General features: G+C 37.7%; 1 pseudogene; it reads right to left on the bottom strand.

Moving 5' to 3' along the window:
• Positions 1 to 781: 781 nt before the first annotated feature.
• Positions 782 to 5,999, bottom strand: LOC129398571 (zinc finger protein 705D-like; annotated as a pseudogene).
• Positions 6,000 to 15,464: the final 9,465 nt, after the last annotated feature.

Genomic DNA, 15,464 nt, shown 5'->3' with positions numbered 1-15,464 from the left:
TGCTCTATGAAGAAAGGATTGCTCATGATTTTTCATTGCATAACTTCTCCAGTAAGAAGTATTTGGTATTCCAAGAGTATTCGTTGCCCTTGAAAAGACTTTCCCTTGTTATTTAGCTTATGAAGGCTTTCCTCTCTTATTTTCCATTTTAGCAGCATTTTATCACTGTGTTTTCTTGTGAACATCAAGCCTGGTGCTTGGCTGAATGTTTATTCACAGAAAATACAAATAAAGGGTTCATCCAAGTAAAGTTTTCTCATGTTATTTGACAATAAATTGCAAATAAAAACATTTTCACACTGAATGCAGAGTTAGAGATTCTCTACCTGAAAGTCCCACATGTTTTAAGTTAAAGCTGTTGCTGAAGACTTTTAGTTGATTATGTTGACAGTTTCAGCTCTCTCATGTCATTTATGCTCAGATCACTAACAAGTCTTTGGTACATACATGTCATACAATTTCTCTTCCATATGAATTTATTGATGTGGGCTGGAGAATAAAGGTAACTGAAGTATCTTCCATGTTGATTACAGTATTTCTTCAAAATGTGAGTCTTTTGGCATGTTTAGATGCTACAACTACAGCTGAAGTCTCTTCCACATTCCTCACCTTCGTCATTCCTAACACCGTGTCATCTAAAGTCAGAATATGTTCTGAAGAAGTTTATAATTTTCTCTCCTGGGTGAATTTTCTGATGCTATTTAAGATTAGTACATTGACTGAAGGCTTACCCACATAAATGGCATTCATATGCCTTTTCTCCAGTGCGTGTTCTCTCATGTCATCTAAGGTCGGAAGACAGACTGAAGGCCTTCCCACATAGAAGGCAAGCACGTGGTTTCTCTCCAGTGTAAATTATTTTGTTTCCTCTAAAGCCAGAGTTTTCACTAAAGGCTTTCCCACTTTTATCACATTCATAACACTTTTTCCAAGGTGAGTTCTCTCATGTCTTCGAAGGTTAAAGGATTGAATAAAGGCTTTCCCACATTGATGACACTTATATGGCCTCTCTCCCATGTGAGTTTTCTCATGTCTTCTAAGGTGAGAACACTGAGTGAAGGCTTTTCCACATAGATGACATGAATATGGCCTCTCTCCCGTGTGAGTTTTCTCATGTCTTCTAAGGTGATAACACTGAGTGAAGGCTTTTCCACATAGATGACATGCATGTGGCCTCTCTCCAGTGTGAGTCATCTTGTGCCGTCTAAGGTGAAAGCAATTAGTATAGGCCTTTTCACATAGATTACATTGATATGATTTACCTTTAGTATGAATTTGTCTATGTGGTTTAGGGGACAAAAGATTACGAAGGGATTTTCCACACTGTTTGCTGACACAGGGTTTCTTTCCACTATGAGTTAACAAACACTGAGTTATTGTGGAACTGTCAGTGCAATCTTCTCCCGAATCATTACATTCAAAAGGATCCTCCAGAATGAGAGAGTTCTCCTTTGGGACAAAGATTAAAAGCTCTTAATGGTTTACCCACATATATCTATACATTCATTTCACTACCTTTGAATCCTAGACCAAATATTCAGTGGTAGACCCCTGTTGAAATCTTTCCAATGTTTCTTGTGTGAAAGGAAATTAAATTTTGGGACCCCAAACTCATTTAACCAAAGGGAAAAATCAAGCTGGGAACTGGGTCACACAAACCTGCCTCCCCCTTCTGGTTCCTAAATAATATGGCTACAAGATGAAAAGCTATAAGCCTCCCCCATATTTTGCCCACAAGGAAATTCCTCATGAGCTGTTAAAATTACACCATGGCAATGCAAACTGATAACTTGTCTTTACAGGTGCAGTCATCCCCAGTTCACCAGACACAAATGCATATCTGATTGTTTCCCTGCCCCATGTTGCCTATGTTGTCTTATGTAAAAATGCAGCTTTCCTGCATTATTCCTCTGCCTCATTTGTTTATGTCATGTTATGTAAAAAAATCCAGATTCACTAAGCCAGAAAAATGCATGAATGACTATTTTTTCTACCCACCTTTTACATGAAAATTGTATACTTCTCAATATCCCACCCTTTCCCCTTTAAATTTGGAGCCTTCAAAATCATCTTTGGAGAAAGGCATACACCTGTACCCTGGATGCATGTCCTTAACTTTGGCAAATAAATCTCCTAAAATGATTGAGACTTGTCTTGTCATTTTTCTCGATTGACATTTGCATACACATTATCTCCTGCAGACACAGATATGTTCTCTTCTGTAACATCTCAACTGTAGAGTTATTGCATAATTGTGATGATATCAATATCTTTCAATGTCTGGGCATGAGCAATGTATATGCACTTGCTCTATTTTAGAGATCTCATGTTATGGTTTAGAACACAGGTCAATGTATTCACTAAATTCAAAGTCTCCAGTTTTTTTCTTTGCTTAGAAAGCACTTAATGCCAGCCTAATTACACTCAGGTGATTGTGCTTCATTACTAACTTAACCCATTACCATGTCTTTAACTTAGATGACTGGTGTACACAGCTATAAAACTTACCATTGTCATACTGGTGGATACATCTTTTCTGATGATAGGATGCATGGATATCATGTGTTTTTTCTTAAGGGCACTTTCCCTGTCTGAAATAATTGAAAAATAAATTGTTACATTGGTATTATGGTAATAAAATTGTTTGAAAAGCCCCAAGGCCCATTTACTTTTTTTCAAAAATTGACACTTAGATGTGGCAAGTGTGTCAAATGAAGAAACTACTTGAATAGAAGAAATAGATTGTACAGTGTCAGAAATTAGAAAAGATTTTTAAAATTAAAATGTGAATAGAGTTAAAATGGTGATGAGATATCAGGCAAGTAAATAGAGGGATAGTCTTCACAGGGATATCAGGGAAAGAGTCAGCATATGAAAGTTTAACCCCAGCCAAGTACATGAATTATCTTTTTCCCAAAATTAAAAGAAAAGAAAAAGAGGAGGACACAAGAGTAGCATCTGACACAAGAACAAAATGATAATAACATCTAAGGAATTCTGCTCCAGTAGCCTAACCTACATTTTAGAAATCATCACTCATTTAATAAAACCACTAATTAATATTCAACTGATATTATTCATTGACAAAGCAACTCCTCCTATTAGAGCACAGGACCCTGTTGCTTACCTGGATTCTGGTCTTGAAGAAATTCTCTTCCTTCCCGCCACAGCTCTTTTCCTTGCTCCAGCTGCAAAATTATATAGGATTTGCTTATCTGGTACCCTGTTAGTGGAAAGAATACATGTGTTTTGAGTTCACTGTCAATAAATGTGCATTATCACCAAGTGTAAGGCAGGCTATCAAGGAAGAATAAAAACAGTGAAGGTCAGCTCAGGCCACAAGACCTAGAACACAGAAAACTCCCCAGGATTTTTCTGACCCAACGTGAGACTAGAAAATAAATCCAAACCAAAGGGCCATCAGGAAAAGGAAATTCAAAATAGTCAGGACCTATGAATGCTGAGTCCATGCCTAAGTTCCAAGACACAATGCATAATACACAATCTTTTCAGAAAGAGAGTAATTAAATCTCTGCACATTGTGTTTATTATTATTCTCACGCAGAACAAAAAAAAACATTCTATTTACAAAAATAATTGGTGTTCAATATGGAAAACATATTGCTATTGTTTTCACTAATTGGTCTCAGCTTAAGCATAGACTAAAGCAGAAGAGTTATTTAGAAAATATTTAATTTAATACATTGAAAATATTCATTATGTTCCCAGGTCTGTTATGAGTATTAGAGACTGAGTACTAAAGAAACCATGAAATACTTGTCAAGATTACATTCTAATTGAGTGACAAGCTAAATAAAATAAAATAAAAAGACAGATATTCATTTCAGATAGATTTAGAGAGTTCAAACTTTTTTCAGATGAGATCTGTGAGAGAATCAGAGAAGAGATTAGAGTGAGATATGGGGAAGCTGTTCTAACACTTATTGAATGAATGAGAGAATGTGTGTCTACATATGTACGTGAATGTTGAGGGACTCACCGAGGGGCACCAGGTGACTGATATTTTCCAGCATCACATCTCTGTACAGCTTTCTCTTGGATGTGTCCATCATGGCCCACTCTTCCTGGGTGAAGTCAATAGCTACATCTTCAAAAGTCACTTTCTCCTAAAACGTCACAGACATTTTAGTTTAGACAGAGAAATCCCTTTCAATGTCTGGAAGAGGAAGGCTGAGATGACATAGCTAGGAGCTGGGTATTCAGAATACTCAGTGTTTTTGGTTCCAGCCAGTTCATTCTCAGTACTAAGCTGGTATCTGCCTTTCAGATTCACTCACAGAGATATACCCACTCTGAATCCATTAAAGTTTACTATAAAGAAATATCGCATGAGGTGTGGCATAATATAACCCAGATATTTTTCAGTAATCTGTTAATCACCTCTACATAACTGATTATAAAATTTTCACTTGAACATTCATAAATAAAATGAAATTTACCATGAATTTCAAGTAAATTACAGATTTGTCACAAGGCAAATAACCATGATTTACTACTTTTTAAACATGACTGTAATGAAATAAATTATTTATCTAGATGAACCACGGGTTTCTCACCAATCAAATGGTTAAAAGACCTATGATGTGTTTTGAATAATCTAATGAACTAATAGAAAACATGTTTCCTATCTAGCAAATATTTATTAAATATAAGTCATTGGTCCTTTATTCATTAAAAAGTTAGAAAGTAATGAACCAGACTCCAGCATTCTTCAGAACTGAACAAGCTTTATGCAGAATATAGGATTCAATTCATACATATAGTCTCTCTAATGTTATATAATTCAGGTGTTCATGACAAGGCTTAAAGACAGTGTAGCAGCACAAGACAAGACCGCTGAGGCTGCTATACTGAGGAAATCTTAGTCCGATGATTCCTGTGATATGAAGCCTCCTGTTCTCAACTTTCTCTCGGCAATCTAAACATCAGTTATCATTGTTTCTCTTTTAAATTTACCTTCTCACTTCACTTGTTCAAAGATTAAAAAAGCCTCTTCATTGTTTTTTTTTTTCTAACCAGCCCTTATAAAGCATTTACACAGAACCCTAAATTGTACTCTATCTACTATATTCCTTCTTCTGAGTGTGCAACCATAATTAAATAATTATATTTCTTATATGTTACTTTCAGTTACCAGAAGGCAAAAAGGTTAATTACCAAAAGGTAAAATGAATGGGGATAAGAATAGTAATGACTTCTTTAGTTGTCCTTTCACAAAGTTTTTAAAAGCTCAAATATATTTTATCAAACTCTTCTTTTCCCTCAACACTGCACAGCTCTTGCCCAAGTCCTATTACACTGGATTTATTGAACTCAGCTGCTAGAACATCAGACTCATTGTTGGGCTGTGATGTTCTGCTCTTCATTCATTTCTGTCGCCTGCATTCATCACAATCCTAAGTCTATTTCAGCCAACAGTACAGTTAATGGGTCAATTATTTCCCTATGAGATTATAGGATGGATAGAAGAAAAAGAAATATATAAATGAAACCTCTAATATCTTTTTTTGTAAATAGTCTTAATGAGGGCTGGAATAAAGTAGTGTAATATTAGAAATTATATTGATAATTTAGGAGTCTTTGACACACGATACCCAACCTAGAGTCCTGAGAAAACTTAATTGGAGGCCAGACACCTGAAAGCCTCCTGACTGCATTTGGAAGACTCAGGCTGGGTGGATTTTACATCATAAAAACAAACAAAAAAAGAATAAAACTGAAACACCCATGCAAATTGGAGAAAACTGTCCATTTGCCAGCAATATGGGTATAATTTCAGTAGAAAGAGGCATCCCCTACTCACTAGTGAATGCATTGTCAGGAACTCAGTTTCTCTCTGTCTTCCTCTGGATTTCCACTTGCAGACACCTTAGGCACTAAGAAAAGCTGAGGTTGGAGAAAGAACATGTGAGACACCAGTCTTGTGCACAATTTTCAGATCAACCTGTGATGAAAAGCCAGACTTTCACTGAAGTGTGACACCAGCTGCACCACAGCCTAACCAACAGACACAAACATGCAGAGGCCTCTCCTCTTTTCCTGTGGTCAAAATTAGGAAGCCTATGACTATGGTTGCTAACCAGGAAGGAACACAGATATCTTCTGAATGAGAACATCAAAAGCACGGAGTTTTGTATGTTAATTGGCACAAGTCCAGATATTCAATTCCCTCACTGATTTTAAAACACAGGGATCCCTGACTCCATCCACATGTGGAATATGATTTCCACCTATAGATAAACCCTGGGATTCTCAGATTTTATTATCCTAGCTTTATGCCCTAGCAATGTTTCTCCAACACCCACCACAGCCTTCTGAAGCCTTACTCCACTTTTACTTTCACTCAACTCTGACTTTTGTATTTCCCCTTGGAACGTGGAAATAATCAAGTAAGAATCTGTTTTAGGGTCGAGTGCGGTGGCTCACGCCTGTAATCCCAACACTTTGGGAGGCCAAGGCAGGTGGATCACCTGAGGTCAAGGGTTTGAGACTAGCCTGGCCAACATGGTGAAACCCCGTCTTTACTAAAAATACAAAAATTAACTGGATATGGTGGTGCTTGCCTGTAATCCCAGCTACTCAGGAAGCTGAAGCAGGAGAATCTCTTGAACCCGGGAGGCAGAGATTACAGTGAGCCGAGATCCCACCACTGCACTCCAGCTAGGGCAACAGAGTGAGACTCTCTCTCAAAAAAAAAAAATCTGTTTTAGGATGGGGATAATCAATTGAGGGATTTATTTCACTTAGAGGGTCAACACTCCCATCCTGCTAATCTAGCCCTTAAAATCTCCTGCATCGGAAATTAGCAGGAGTACCCTGAGTCATGGTGTTTCTGTCCTGTGTATACAGTCACAATCCTCTAGGATGCTCAGAAAATACAAAATGACTTAGGGGTGGGAGAAATTTAGCAGCTCAATCTGATGTTTTACTAACGTGGTATCTAAAATTCTTGCAATCATGGTTTATATTACTCTTTGTTAGCTGCAATATCTCTGATTATCATGATACATATTTGCTGAGAAATACCGATGTCCATGTATATATTCGTACATAGATATGTAGGTATATAGGTGCATACGTTTATATGAATGTATGTGTTTGAGACAGGGGGAAACAGGCATGTATTATTTCCCTGCTAAAAATATAAAAATAATTAAATATATTTTATGTGCAAGTGATAATTGTGTGTCATAAACAAAAAATTTACTGACCCATTTGTACATGAAGTCCAGGAAAAATAAAAAGGGTAACTTTGTATTAATTGTGACATTGTGCTTACAGATGTACATATATTTCCTTATTTAACCCTCATAATAACCCTGCTGATTACAGTTTATTTACCAATTTAATAAATGATCAACAGGGTTTGAACAATATGACAAAATTACAAAATTAGAAAATGGCCCAGCAATACTTTTAATTATATTCTGCCTGTCACTGCCTCTTCTTGCTTTTTGACAAAATTACTCCCCTAACCAAGGTTCTCTATGATTCTGGGGACTCCGGCATTTAGACCCCAGTTCCCAAACATCATTGTGTCTATTTTTACTGCCACATTTAATGCACATTTACAGACTTCAACAAGCACTTTTCAATATCAACTTTTTTCTTATTCCTTGGACTATTTTCTACATCTGTTCATCAAGACTCCAGTAACATATGACTCCATCTGCCTGTCCCTTCCATGAATGTACCTGACAGTACATGTATTATGTAGTCTATAATTCAAGCAGAACAAATATTCCTTCAAAAAAAATAAGATATTAGAGAATGCCGACAAAGCTTCAGTGTAACCAGCTGTAACCCTTAATATTATTACCAAGTAAACTCTTCCTCGAATATCAAAATAAGATTTGGGCTTTAGAGAATATTTGTGTGTAATTATAACCCAAACATGAACTAAAAGTAATTTAACTGGTCATATACAGACCGTGCCAGGGACAAAAAAGGACAAATATTATAAGAAAGTTAAAGCATACTTATTTCATAAAGGATTCTTGTGTGGAATCTATAAAAACTATTTCAAGATGTAGAGATTAAATATATTTTAAAACACATACATACACAAGCAATCTTTAGGAGAAACTTTTAAAAACTTATGTTATGAGTCTGAAATTTTCATTAATTCATGGAAAAAAATGTATTGACAAACTTTTCACCAGAGCAGAAATAACAACTTATGTATTTGGTGACTTCAAGATGAGAGCCTGCACAGCTTAGTATCTCCCTCCAGATGTCTCTCTCTCTCTCTTTTTTTTTTTTTTTTTTTTTGGTAGAGTTTCACTCTTGTTGCCCAGGCTGGAGTGCAGTGGCATGATCTCGGCTCACCGCAACCTCCACCTCCTGGGTTCAAGCAATTCTCCAGCCTCAGCCTCCTGAGTAGCTGGGATGACAGGCATGCGCCATCGTGCTCAGCTAATTTTGTATTTTTAGTCGAGACGGGGTTTCTCCATTTTGGTCGGGCTGGTCTGGAACTCCTGACCTCAGGTGATCCGCCAGTCTCCGCCTCTCAAAGTGTTGGGATTACAGGCGTGAGCCACCGTGCCCAGCCCAGATCTCTTAAAAAGTCATGAGGAATGAGCCATTCTGCATCCTCAATATTACCTTAATATTTTAAGGGCACCCGTAAAAATTAAGAGGCCGACTTGTGACTTCTTAGCCCTTTCACGGCTATTTAGACACACCTTAGTGAAGTATTAGGAATGCGGTATTAGGTCTCAAGTTCCTGGACAACAAAACCATGTTCTCCAACAGATCTTCAGTAAAAATAGCTGATGTCTATATTGTTTTGCCTGTCCTTTCCCTTCCTTTTAATTCAGAACTGCAGTCTCGAAAAGTCCTACTATTTAGTAGATTCTCTCAATTCTCAACACCAGTGCTATACAATGTTGAATGACATCTCAGGTGCTAGGGAAACAGCAAGCTGACATTCTAGCAATGAACAAATAGAAAAGCAGAGATCACCACAGAGTAAAAGAGAATAGATTTTTTTAAAGTATGAAACCAAAACGAATATATGTCAGATTATACTATAAATGGAAAATCCTATTATCTTGATGGGATTGCAAGTCAGATTACACTATAAATGGAAAATCCTATTATCTTGACAGGATTGCAAGCCTCTCATGGCTTCCAACCTCCAATATATTCAAAGCAGTTCAGGAATGGTGAAAGTGGAATGGAATTTAAAATTATTCTAAGGTTTTATGTGTGAAAGCACCATGCCCTGAAACAAAATATTTATTTTTAAAGTGCATAATGAACACTGCATACAAAGTTTGTGTAACAGGAGAGAGGAAATATCTCACATTTTAAAAAAAGGAATATGCAACATATTTACATACAATAAAATTAAATTAAATTAAAATACAGCAATGGAAGACAGAATCTAACATCTGAAAATCAAGGGATAAATCTATTTTAAATAAATTTGGCACAATTTTTAAAGTACGTTATGAAAAATAATAATACCTGAATATAGTACGTAAAAGTACCAATACAATAAAGCTAAAACAATATCGATGGAAAAATTATTTGCTGTGCATTATTTTAAAAAAGTAATCTAAGTACTTACCTCAATAAGGTAAATGAATGAAATTTAAAAATTGCTTGAGAAAATCTGTGAAAGGAAATGAATATAGAGAAGCAGAATATAATTTAACTATAAACCACACAAATAGAATTTAAAAATAAGTGGTAGCCAACATGCCCAACATGATTTTCTGTGATGAAAAAAATTCTCTATATCTGCATTGTCCATTTAATTATAATTAATTTACAGTTTATAGTCACATGTGCCTAGTAGTTACTATATTGGTCAATACAGACCTAGAATCTTGGAGGAGGCAGTTAAAATAATGAGATATGGCCAAAACAAAAATGGAAAAGGCACACAAATAGTGAACACAGAATATGAGAATGTGAAGTAACAATTCACACAATAAAATGTAATAATGAGATGCTGCCTTGATGGGGCAAATGTCTAATGATATACAAGGCTTGTCTTGCTACAGGTAGAAGAGCATGAGCAGGACAGGAGAGGACTCTTCCCCTACCCACTAGAAATGTCAGGTGATGGCCTGTCAATTATCACATTGCCTCTCTAAAAATGATAATTAGGCAGCACCAGAGAGAGGCCATTTCCTGATGGTCTACACCTGTTAACATCAAAAATGTTAATTAAATGCAGACCCCAGGAAGAAGCAACTTCTTGGGCATGCATGTTAAGAGACAAAAATGGCAAAGCATAATCTTCTGGGGGCACACTCCACCGGAAAAGGAAAGAAAGCTTCAGATGGACATGCATATAACTCCCTAAACACACCGTGCATGCTCAGTTTCAAAGGGTAAGGAAAGCACTGTGCATGCCGGAAACTCTCCCTAAAGGAAGAATCACGGAAAAGAGGCAAACCCATCGCAGGATCAAGGTTAAAGACTCTTCTCTTTTCTTTCTTGGACCTTCAGGCATCTTCTCGGGTCTCTTCCAAGAGAATTTTCCTCTCCTTCCTGTTCTAAAGCCTTTTTAAATAAACTTCCACTCCTACTCTGAAACTTACCGCTCAGTCTCTTTTTCTGCTGTATGCCCTTCAGTCGAATTCTTTCTTCTGAGGAGGCAAGGACTGAAGCTGCTTATGGACCCATGTAGATATGCTGCCAGTAACTGGAATCTCTTCTACTGGTAACAGTATCATTGTAAGGGAATGAGGCCAGTTCACATCTCAGTGCTTGGAGAACTCACCAAAAATAAAAAGTTGGAGGATGCAGTGAACTTATCTACCTTCCAAGGCAAGTCCCACAGGCAAGCAGCAAGACTCTCTTTCCCCAAGGTCTTAAACTCTTCAGATGCTCCTTCTCTGGGAAAATGCATCCTCTGATTGGCTTCCCCTTATATATATAAAAAATTAATAAACCTAATCACCACTACATTCCAAGAGACATGTCCCGATTGCACAGACACGGAATCTAATCAAAAACTTCATTCTGGAGACACTCCCTGTTCAATTTGATTGGATTTTTGAGATTACTACTAAAAACCCTCACATAAAGTTGGAAACCAAAGAGTTAAGTCTATTTTGAAGGAAAAATGTGAAGATTAATTCCTTTTTTTTATTCATAAGTACTTTTGAGTGTATTATATGTACTAGAAAGCATTCGCAGTCAAGGGATACAGCAAGAAACAAGACAAACTAGAATCTTCTGGAGACTCTATATTCTAAAATTCTTTGGAGGTAAACTGGACTTGAAAACAAATGGAAGGTGAATAGATATAAAAAGTTTCAATGTTCATGATGATGTAAAAAAATAAAATATATTGCAGAAATGAAGTCAGGAAGTGTTATAGGGGTCATGTAGTACTTGTAAGACCACTGGTATTGTCTGAAATTCAAGCAGGCTGCAGAAATTTGGGTAACTAAAAGGAAAGCAGATGCTAATAGAAGACAATGAAGAAAGGGCCTCAAAGACATTTCAGAGACCTTGGCTGGTGGCAGCCCCTCCCCTCAAAGGCCTGGAGGCCTAGGAGGTAAGAATCGTTTTGTGGGCTGGGTCCAGTGCAAGCACAGGACAGTGCTCACAGCATTCTAGGTCTCAGCCACTCCAGCTCCAGCCATGGCTAAAAGGGCCCCAGACATAATTTGGGCCAGCGCTTTAGAGGGTGCAAGTCATAAGCCTTGGCAATTTCCATGGGGTATTAAACCTGCAGGTGCACAAAGTACAGGAGTGCACTGCTGATAAAGATATACCTGAGACTGGGCAATTTACAAAAGAAAGAGGTTTAATTGGACTTACAGTTCCACATGGCTGGGGGGAGGCAGAAGGCAAAAGGCATGTCTTACATCACAGCAGGCAAGTGAGAGAATGACAGCCAAGCAAAACTGGTTTCCCCTTATCAAACCATCAGAACTCGTGAGACTTATTCACTACCACAAGAACAGCATGGGAGAAACTGCCCCCCATGATTCAGTTATCGCCACTGTGTCCCCCCACAACATGTGGGAATTATGGGAGTACAGTTTGAGGTGAGATTTGGGCGGGGACACAGAGCCAAACCATATCAGAAGACTTCGCCTGGATTTCTAAAGATGTATGGAAAAGCCTGTATGTCCAGTAGAAGCTGCTGGGATGGAGACTTCATGGTGAATGTCTACTACAGCAGTGCAGATGGAAAATGTGGGGTTGGAGCCCCAACAGAGTCCACACTGGGGCACTGCCTATTGGAGCTCTGAGAAGACAGCCACCATCCTCCAGACCCTAGAATGGTAGATCCACTGACAGCTTGCACCCTGAGCCTGGAAAAGCTGCAGGCACTCAACACTGACCCTTGACAGCAGCCATGGGGACAGACCCTTATATCCAAAAGAAAATAAATTGTTCTACCATAAAGAAGTGTGCACTCATATATTTATTATAGCATTATTTGCAATAGCAAAGACATGGAATCAACCTAGATGCCCATCAATGTTAGAGTGGATAGAGAAAATACAGTATATGTACACCATGGAATACTACACAACCATAAAAAAATTATGTCCTTTGCACCAACATGGATGCAGCTGGAGGCCATTATTCTAAAATTATGCAGGAAGAGAAAACCAAATACCATATGTTCTCAGTTATAAGTGAGAACAAAGCATTGGTTACACATGGATGTAAAGATCGGAACAACAGATACTGGGGACTACTAGAGGGGGAAGGGAAGGTGGGGACAAAGGCCTTAAAAACTGTCTATTGGGTATTATGTTTTCTATCTGGGTTACAAGATCATCCATACTCCAAGCCTCAGCATCACACAATGTGCCAATGTAAAAACCTGCACATGCATACCCTGAATCTAAAATAAAAGTTGATTTTTTTTTAAATGGGCAAAAATCTGGCTAACATGGTGAAACCCTGTCTCCACTAAAAAAAAAAAAAAAAAAAAAAAAAAAAAAATTACAAGAAATTAGCAGGGCATGGTGGCAGGTGCCTGTAGTCCCAGCTACTTGGGAGACTGAGGCAGGAGAATGGTGTGAACCTGGGAGGTGGAGCTTGTAGTGACCCGAGATCATGCCACTGCACTCCAGCCTGGGTGACAGAGCGAGACTCCATCTCAAAAAAAAAAAAAAAAAAAAAAGGGCAAAGATCTGAATAGACATTTCCCAGAAGAACAGATACAAATGGCCAACAAATATATGAAAAAAGTCTTACCATCTCTAATCATCAGGGGGATGCAAATAAAAACCACCATGAAATATCATCTGATACCTCTTAGAATAGCTATTATCAAAAAGATGTATAACAAGTATTAGTGAGGATGTGGAGAAAAGATAACCCTTGTATACTTGTGGTGGAAATACAAATTCCTATGTCCATTTCAGATAATAGTATGAAGGTTTCTCAAAAATTTTTTAAAATAAAACTACCTGCTGATGAGGCTGTTGAGATATAAGAACACTTACACTGTTGGTGGGAATGTAAATTAGTTCAACTATTGTGGAAGACAGTATGGTGATTCCTCAAAGACCTACAACCAGAAATACCACTTGACCCAGCAGTCCCATTACTGGGTATATACCCAAAGGAATATAAATCATTCTATTATAAAGATACTTGCACACATATGTTCATTGCAGCACTATTCACAATAGCAAAGACATGGAATCAACCCAAATGTCCATCAGTGACAGACTGGATAAAGAAAATGTGGTACATATACACCATGGAATACTATGCAGCCATAAAAAGGAATGAGATCATGTTCTTTGCAGGAACATGAATGGAGCTGAAAGCCATCATCCTCAGCAAACTAACCTAGGAACAGAAAACCAAACACTGCACATTCTCACTTACAAGTGGGAGCAGAACGGTGAGAACACATGGATATTAGGAGGGGAACAACTCACACTGGGGACTGTTGGGAGGCAGGTGGAGGGAGAGTATCAGGATAAATGGCTAATACATATATGCAATGGAATATTATTCAGTGTTACATAATAATGAAACCCTGTCATTTGTGACAACATGGATGGACTTTGAGGGCATGACGTTATATGAAATAGGCCAACCACAGAATGACAATTACTATATGATTTCACTTGTATTTGAAATCTAAAATAGACAAACTCACAAAAGCAGAGAGTAGAATGGTGGTTGCCAGGGGCCGTGGTGCTGGGGAAATGGGTAGATGTGGTTAGAGTACAAAGTTTCAGATATACCGCATAAGTAAGTTCTGGAGGTCTCGTTTACAGCATAGTGCTTACAGCTAAGAATACTGTATTACATACTTAAAATGTGCTAAAAGGGTAGATTTTGTATTCTTACCAAAATTTCTTACCAAAAAAAATAATAATAATAATAAAGGTGGGGGACTTAGGGAGGTGAAGGATATGTTTATAATCTTGATGGTAGTGATGTGTTCATGGTGTATACTTATCCCCGAGCTCACTGAGATGTACACCTTAAATATGTACAGCTTTTTAAATGTAATCATAGCTCAACAAACTCTGTTAAAAAAAAACAAGAGGGGGTTGCTTAAAAAATTTAAAAGGAGGGGTAGATGTTCCTTGTTTTTCTCTCTTGGCTTTCTTCCTTCCTGCTGCCTGGAATTCAAAAATGATAGGTGGGGATTTAGCAGCCAAACTAGAGCCTCTTCTAAAGTATAGCAGAACAGAGAGCTGGAAGGGGCCTGTGTCCCTAATGAATTTGGCAGGTATCTGTACTAGCCATGGTAGGTAGAACTATAGATTTAAGTGAGGGAGAAACAAACTTCTGCCTTGTTTAAGCCACTTTGTTCAGACATTAATTTTATATACATATAGAGAACATATGCTCCTTTATGAGTAGGAAAAATGTTTATGCCATATGGTCCATGATGGGTGTTCAACAATGTAGGATGAGGGTGATTATGATGACAATGATGACAAATAGCATGAAATACTAAGCAATGAAAAAAAGTGGCCTAATAGTTGTGTATGGTTACTTTATTTAAAGATTCTGCTGCTAATATCGTTCAATGTATTTGTATGCTGGTGGGAGTTTTATTAGATGTAGACTAAGAAAGTTTACATTATTTAATGAAAAATACTTGACCAATTTAAAAAAAATAAAAGTATCATGAGATGGAACTAAGCATCTGTATTGCAAAGGAACTCTCCCAGTTGATTTTCTGCATAGTAATGATTGAGAATCCCCTGATCTAGATCCAACAGATCTCGACCTTTATAGGTGCTATCAAGGAAGCACCTGAGGAAGACAATTTTCCTGACTACATCCATACCTCCAGTTAGTAATAGATCTAGAGATCTAGAATCCAAATCCAGACCTCCTGCTTCCATGCGCGGTGGTCTTTCGCTGTTGTTTTGTTCCACTTGGTGAAGAGGATTTGAGAATAAATAGCCACATGATTCAACTCCCTCCTCAGTTCTGAGGAATATAGCCTTGTCCCAGCAAGCAAGAAGCTCATACAT

The sequence above is a fragment of the Pan paniscus genome, chromosome 7 (assembly GCF_029289425.2).
Source record: "Pan paniscus chromosome 7, NHGRI_mPanPan1-v2.0_pri, whole genome shotgun sequence".
In the NCBI taxonomy this organism is placed as follows: domain Eukaryota; kingdom Metazoa; phylum Chordata; class Mammalia; order Primates; family Hominidae; genus Pan; species Pan paniscus.
The sequence above is the reverse complement of the archived record's forward strand: the minus strand, read 5'-3'. Positions and strand labels throughout refer to the sequence as shown.